The sequence below is a fragment of the Humulus lupulus genome, chromosome 3, assembly GCF_963169125.1.
Source record: "Humulus lupulus chromosome 3, drHumLupu1.1, whole genome shotgun sequence".
NCBI lineage: Eukaryota > Viridiplantae > Streptophyta > Magnoliopsida > Rosales > Cannabaceae > Humulus > Humulus lupulus.
In genome coordinates this window covers 147,939,380-147,947,150 of record NC_084795.1, presented here as the reverse complement: position 1 = coordinate 147,947,150, position 7,771 = coordinate 147,939,380, and the positions used below count along the sequence as shown (strand labels likewise).

The window sequence follows — 7,771 nt, the reverse complement described above, 5'->3', positions numbered from 1 at the left end:
TCCAATATCACAGTTAATTGTTATTTGTTCTAATTTGGTTTTTTTTTATTTCTGTTTAACATTTATTTGGATCAAGGTTCTATTGCGTTTTAGGAATTGTTGGTATATGCGAAGCAATAGACAAAAAGAGATTATACGAATAGATCCAGAAATTGAAAGAACGTGCAGACAGAAGCAGAAAACAAAGAGGAGATTGGAGTTTACCATGGCTGATAATTTGGGAAACGGTGCTAATAATGGTCAAGGGGCAGCAGAGGTTCCAAGGGACAAAGGACCAAGAACATTGAGAGATTATGTACTTCCTACTATTACAGGAGTGCATTCATGGATTAGACCTCCAACCATTGTTGCAAACAATTTTGAGATTAAGCCTGCAATCCTTCAAATGGTCTAGTTTGGAGGTATGCCAACAGAGGACCCCAATTTACACATAGCTAATTTTCTAGAGTTATGTGCTACGTTCAAGATGAATGGGGTCAGTGATGATGCTATAAGATTGAGGGTATTCCCATTTTCACTGAGGGATAGGGCAAAGAGTTGGCGGATATCCTTATAGGTGAATTCTATCACTACATGGGAGGAGTTAGCTCAGAAGTTCCTTGCTAAGTTCTTTCCTCCAGCGAAGGCTGCAAAACTAAGGGGGGAGATCAATAACTTTTATCAGATGGAAGGAGAGTCACTATATGATTCTTGGGAGCGATTTAAGGAGTTGTTAAGGAAATGTTCACATCATGGTATAGAAAAGTGGATGTTGGTGCATAATTTTTACAATGGATTGAATGGAACAACTAGGACAATTATAGATGCTACGGCGGGAGGTGCTTTTATGAGTAAGAGTGCTAATGAGGTGTATGAGCTATTAGAAGAGATGGCGATGAATAATTATCAATGGCCAACTGAAAGGGGACAACCAAAGAAGGTGGCTGGAATGATGGAATTGGATGCCGTATCAATGCTTACTGCTCAAGTAGCAGCCTTGACAAAGCAACTACAAGAGACTACACTCCCATCTCAAGCTATGCAAGTTCACAACCTATGTGAATTGTGTGGTACAAACCATCCACCCAACCCATTCCCTGCTCTAGATATGAATAGCATGCCCATGGAAGAAGTACAAGCTATAGGGAATTACCAGAGACAATCCAATAATCCCAATTCCATGCCCTACAACCCAGATTGGAAGAACCATCCTAATTTTTCCTGGTCCAATAATCAAAATACTCTACAACCTTACCCTCCACCTCAGCCACAATATCAACCTGCCCAAAATAAACCACCGTATCCACAGCAACATGCACACCAACACCCTCCACCTGGATATTATCAACCACAAAATAGACCACACCCAATGCCAATGAAACCAGTTGAACCTCAACCCGATGCACTTAACCAATTTATGACTAAAACCAGGGCGTCCATAAGGAGTTTGGAGACTCAAATAGGACAGTTGGCTACTTTAATGTCGAATAGAGCTCAGGGATATCTGCCTAGCACTATAGAAGTTAATCTTAAAGAACAATGTGAAGCTATTACTTTGAGGAGTGGAACAAGGTATGAAGGGCCAAAGAAGAATCAGTTAGAAGAAGAAGGTCAGAAGCAAAATACACAAGGAATAGACAAAGAGAAGTCTAATGACGAAAAGGTTACTGAAGACCTTAGGAAGGAAGAGGAGGTACCACCTGTGAGTATTGAGCATCATGTTAGAATTCCAGATCCACAAAGACTGCGCAAGCATAATTTGGATAAGCAATTTACATATAAATATACCGTTCGCAGAAGCATTAGAACAAATGCCCAGCTATGTGAAGTTTATGAAGGAGATTCTGTCTAATAAGAGAAAGATGGGTGATTATGAAATAGTAGCGTTAATGGAAGAGTGTAGTGCGATTTTGCAAAGGAAACTTCCTCAAAAGTTATGAGATACTTGTAGTTTTACTATTCCACGCACGATTGGGGAGTTTGAATGTAAGAATGCACTTTGCGATTTGGGGGCAAGTATTAATTTAATGCCTTTGTCAGTATTTCATAGACTTGGTTTGGGTGAAGCTAGGCCAATCACAGTAACATTGCAGCTGGTTGATAGATTTGTGAAGCATCCATGTGGTATTATAGAATATGTGTTGGTGAAGGTGGATAAGTTTATATTTCTAGCTAATTTTATAGTTCTTGATATGGAGGAGGATGAGAATGTTCCTATTATCTTGGGGAGGCCATTTTTAGCAACTGGGCAAGCATTAATAGATGTGCAAAAAGGAGAGTTAAGGCTAAGAGTGCAAGGAGAAGAAGTAGTATTTAATGTGTTCAAGGCTATGACTTATCCTAAAGCAAGTGACAATTATTTCTCAGTTGAAGTGGTAGAGGAAGTAGTAGGGAGAAGACAATTAATTAAGGATCCTCTTGAATTAATTCTTATAGTTGATGATGTAGATGGTGAGGATAATGAAGAGGTGTTGAGTTATTTGAAGTGGACAAAATCATATGAGCCGTGGAAGCATAAAAAGTTTGAAGAATTGGGCGAGGACCAGAAAAACAATTACCATCGATTCTGAAGCCACCTGTGTTAGAACTGAAAGTTTTACCAGAACATCTCTGCTATGCTTATCTTGGAGAAAAAGAGACTCTTCTAGTCATAGTTTCATCATTTCTTTCAGAAGTATAAGGGGAGAAGTTGTTGAGGGTGTTAAGGGCTCATAAAATTGCTATAGGGTGGACTCTTGCTGATATAAGAGGAATAAGCCCATCGACAGTTATGCATAGAATTCTTATGGTGGTGAGGAAAGAGATTGATGCTCAACGAAGACTTAATCCGACAATGAAAGAAGTGGTGAGGAAAGAGATTTTGAAACTGTTAGATGCTGGAGTGATATACCCTATTTCTAATAGTGCTTGGATAAGTCCAATACAAGTAGTATCTAAAAAGGGTGGTATGACCATGGTAAAGAATGAAAGTAATGAACTGATTCCAAGAAGGACTGTGACGGGTTGGAGGATATGTATAGATTATCGGAAGTTGAATAAGACAACTAGGATAGATCACTTTCCTTTGCCTTTTCTTGATCAAATGTCCTTATGGTACTTTTTCTATGTAATGCACCAGCCACATTCGAGCTATGTAATGCACCAGCCACATTTCAACGGTGTATGATGGCGATATTATCTGACATGGTTGAGAAGGGGATTGAGATTTTTATGGATGATTTTTCAGTTTATGGGTCTTCTTTTGAAAAGTATTTGACTAATTTGGAGTTGGTTTTGAGGAGATGTGAAGAGTCGCATTTAGTACTTAATTGGGAAAAGTGCCACTTTATGGTGAATGAAGGAATTGTATTGGGGCACAAGATTTCTAATAAAGGCATTGAAGTGGATAGGGCCAAGATTTCTACGATAGAGAATTTGCCACCTCCAGTTTCAGTTAAAGGATTGAGGAGTTTCTTAGGCCATGCGGGATTTTATAGGAGGTTTATCAAAGATTTCTCCAAGGTCTCGAAGCCGCTGTCCACCTTGTTAATGAATGGGGTTCCATTTGATTTTGATGAGAAATGTAACCAAGCTTTTAAGATACTTAAGGAGAAATTGATTTTGGCACCTATAGTTGTAGCACCTCAATGGGATTTTCCATTTGAATTGATGTGTGACGCCAGTGATTTTGCAGTTGGGGCAGTGTTGGGACAAAGAGTTGACAAGGTTCTTAGAACGATTTATTATGCAAGTCGTACCTTGAATGATGCTCAAATTAATTATGCAACTACGGAGAAGGAGTTGTTGGCCATAGTGTTTGCCTTTGATAAGTTTAGGCCACACTTAATTGGGAATAAGGTGGTTGTTTACAAGGATCATTCTGCGATAAAATATCTTATGACCAAGAAAGAATCTAAGCCTCGTCTTATTCGGTGGATTTTGTTGTTACAAGAATTTGATGTGGAAATTAAAGATGAGAAAGGCACAGAGAATTTGGTGGCTGATCACTTGTCTAGATTGGAGGTTGATGAGGATTCTCTTGATAAAGAAGTTAAGATTAATGATGCTTTTCTTGATGAGCGGTTGTTTGAAGTAAGTGTTTGCAAAGATGTTCCATGGTTTGCAGACTATGTAAATTTTTTGGCTACAAAGGTTATACCTCCTGAGATGACAAGGCAACAATTAAATAAATTCTATTCGGAGGTGAAGCATTATTACTGGGAGGAGCCTATTCTATATAAACATTGCCCTGATCAACTTATTAGAAGATGTGTGCCCAAAGAGGAGATGTTGTCAATCTTGATTCACTGTCATACTTTTCATTGTGGCGGTCATTTCGGAGAAACAAGAACAGCATCAAAAGTTTTTCATAGTGGGGTTTACTGGCCTAAATTATTAAAAGATGCTAATGTTTTTGTCAAAATTTGCAATCGTTGTCAACAGACTGGGAATATATCAAGAAGAGGTCAAATGCCAATGACTGGTATTTTGAAAGTTGAGTTGTTTGAAGTATGAGGAATAGACTTTATGGGACCTTTCCCGTCATCGTATAATAACAAGTACATTTTTCTTGCGGTGGATTATGTTTCTAAAGGGGTAGAAGCTGTAGCAACTCCTACTTGTGATGGGAAAGAGGTACTTAGATTCCTTCACAAAAATATCTTTACTCAGTTCGGCACCCCCAGGGCAATTATTAGTGATTGGGGAAGTCAATTTTGCAACAAGACATTCACTACTCTTTGTGCTCGTTATGGTGTTCATCATCGAAAGGCATTGTTTTATCATCCAATTGCAAATGGCCAAGCTAAAGTGTCGAATAGGGAAATAAAAAGTATCTTGGAAAAGACAGTAAATAAGTCAAGGAAGGATTGGTCGAAGAAGCTCGATGATTCACTTTGGGCTTATCGCACTGCATTTAAAACTCTGATTGGTATGTCACCATATCGATTGGTGTTTGGTAAGGCATGCCATTTATCAGTGGAACTGGAGCATAGAGCTTATTGGGCTGTGAAAAAGTTAGATCTTGATCTCCTTATGGTGGGATAAAATAGGCTTATGGAGTTAAACGAGCTTGAAGAATTCTGAAATGAAGCTTATGATAATGCGAGGATCTTTAAAGAGAAAACGAAGGCCTTTCATGATAAGCGGATACTAAGGAAGGATTTCCAACCAGGAGACAAAGTGTTGCTATTTAATTCTAGACTTAATCTTTTTCCTAGTAAATTGAAGTCGAGATGGTCAGGACCGTACACGGTAGTTGCGTCACTTCCTTATGGAGCAGTGCAAGTTCATAGTGAGAAGACGGGACATTTTAAGGTGAATGGTCAAAGGTTGAAGCATTATTTGGAGAGCCCAGTGGAAAAATGCATGTCCGTGGTGATTTTGGAACCACTTTGATCTGAATACAAACAAGAGTCTGGCTAAAAGACGTTAAAGACAACACTCTTACGAGGCATTCCTAAGTTTATTTTTTATTTCTTTTGTATTTTAAATTTATGATTTTTGTTTTTATTTGGTTTGGAACAATGTTTAGGGAATTTTTTTTAGTGATTATTTTTAGTTTTAATTAGAAAATTTTTGATGTATTGAATGAACTGTGAAAAACGTGAAGAAAAAAAACGCAAGAGTTTGCAAGAAAAAGGTTAGAAAATGTTAATTTGTGAGGAAGTAGCGCTACAACGCTTGGAAGGAGGCACTATGGCGCTAGTTACAGAGGAGGTTGGAGGATTTTATTCGAGCACTAGCACTACAGTGCTATGACTAGGGCGCTTATCACAGAGCCTCTTGATTTTTCTTGAACGGAAAGCAGCGCTACAGCGCCCAGTTACAGATTTTTTTTTTTAAAAAAAAAGAGGGGGTTTCGAATTTCCTTTCCCCAAACCCTCATTTTTCCTTCTCCTTAAGTGTTCTCTCTATCCCAACACCCCAAAAAACTCCATAGATCCTCCATTATAGCCTCTTTCCATAAAATTTCACCATACCTTCCACTATTCTTCTTCATTTTCTTTTCTATCTCATCCCTTTTGTCCATTGTTCCAATTTATACTTCTAAAATCAGTTTCATTTTCCAAATTCCATTTTGAGCCCTAAAAAGTCAGGAATTCAAATTTCTTGAAGAAGGTTCAAATTTTCAAGGGGCTTTACTCAATCAAGCACAAGGGAGACCATTTCAAGGGTTAGTAAGTGTTTTGAATCACTTTTATTCTAAGATTTCTTGTTGCATTTGGGATTGGGTTCCATTGTTGGTTGACTTTGGTGGATATTGATTTTTGTTGCTATGTTTTGGAGAATTTGGGTTTTGTGTTGTGTGAAATTGAATTTATAGGGTGGTTGTGAAGAGGGAAAGTGTTTAATTTAAAGAAAGGTGCTGCCAAAGAAATTTTGGGTTGGTGTTATTGTGAGTGTAGATAATGGCTCCTAAAAGTAAAGCGGGAAGGAATAAGGATAAGGGGAAAGGCCATGCTTCTACTTCCCAACCAAGGGGTGATAGTTCGAAGCAAGAGTATGATGAAACTAGGTTTATAAATTTTCAGGCTCCAGAGCGTTATGAAAAGTTTGTTAGAAAAGCATTGATTCCTGAACGTGAGGTGGAATATCAATTTGACCCTTTTGATCATCATATTTTTGAATTAGTTAGAGCTAATCTCGTGGCTCGGAAGTGGGACAATTTAGTGACAAAATTAGCATAGGCAAACATATAGAGTTTTATGCCAATATAAAAAATAAACACTATGATAAGGTTTTTGTTAGAGGGAAGCAAGTCTCTTTCACTACGGAGTCTATTAATAAGGTTTTCAACATCCCACATATAAAAGAGCAAGAAGAAGAATATACAAGATATTTAAAGGGATACATCGATTATACTGTTGTGGCTGAAAAATTATGTTTTGAAGGTGCTCCTTGGAACGTATCTAACACTTTACCTAAAAGTATAGCGTCCTATCAACTAAATATTGAGGCTAGATTTTGGGCTTTCTTTGTTTGTGCTCAATTTATGCCAGTAATTCATGTATCTGACATGACTAAAGATCGAGTACTACTAATGTATGCGCTCATGAAGGGAATGACTATTAATGTGGGTTCATGGATTAAGGAAAACATTGAGTTCATTGAAAAGGGCCATACCATTGGAGGTCTGGGCCATGGATCTATCATAACAATGTTATGCTATAAGGCTAGAGTTTCGGAGTTTGTCACTGACATTTATCACTCGTTGCAGCAACCTTTGTCGATTACTTTGATGAAGGACTATAACGCCCCACGTCACTATGGCTGCTTTCAGGAATGACGACTGGCCCTACAAACCAACACGAGTCTTTTCAGCGTGCTTTGTCCTCACTCACATGCTTCCTAGGAAAACTTCCCAGGAGGTCACCCATCCATAGATTACCCCAGGTCAAGCATGCTTAACTTTGGAGTTCTTAAGTGATCGGCTACCGAAAAGAAGATGCATCTTGTTGATATAGGTAGTACCCATCAATCCATTTAAGCCCTCTTCAACTGTGTAGTCCCATACCTACACAGTCTTAGAATCATCACACTTGACCTTCCCCAGGTGGTGTGGGATTGCACAGCTTACCCGGTCTTTCCCCTTACGGATCACAGGATTATGATTGTCACAATCACCCCCCCTTACGGGCCCGACGTCCCCGTCAGCCACACTTCCGGCTGGGCCAAGGCTCTGATACCATTTGTAACGCCCCACGTCACTATGGCTGCTTTCTGGAATGATGACTAGCCCTACAAACCAACACGAGTCTTTTCAACGTGCTTTGTCCTCACTCACATGCTTCCTAGGAAAACTTCCCAGGAG

At 38.9% G+C, this 7,771-nt stretch overlaps 1 non-coding gene across 1 annotated transcript; it reads right to left on the bottom strand.

Annotated features, from left to right (window-relative positions):
* Nucleotides 1-631: 631 nt before the first annotated feature.
* Nucleotides 632-738, bottom strand: LOC133827985 (small nucleolar RNA R71). Its single transcript, XR_009890631.1, has one exon. It is a non-coding gene; the product is annotated as a small nucleolar RNA R71 (small nucleolar RNA).
* Nucleotides 739-7,771: the final 7,033 nt, after the last annotated feature.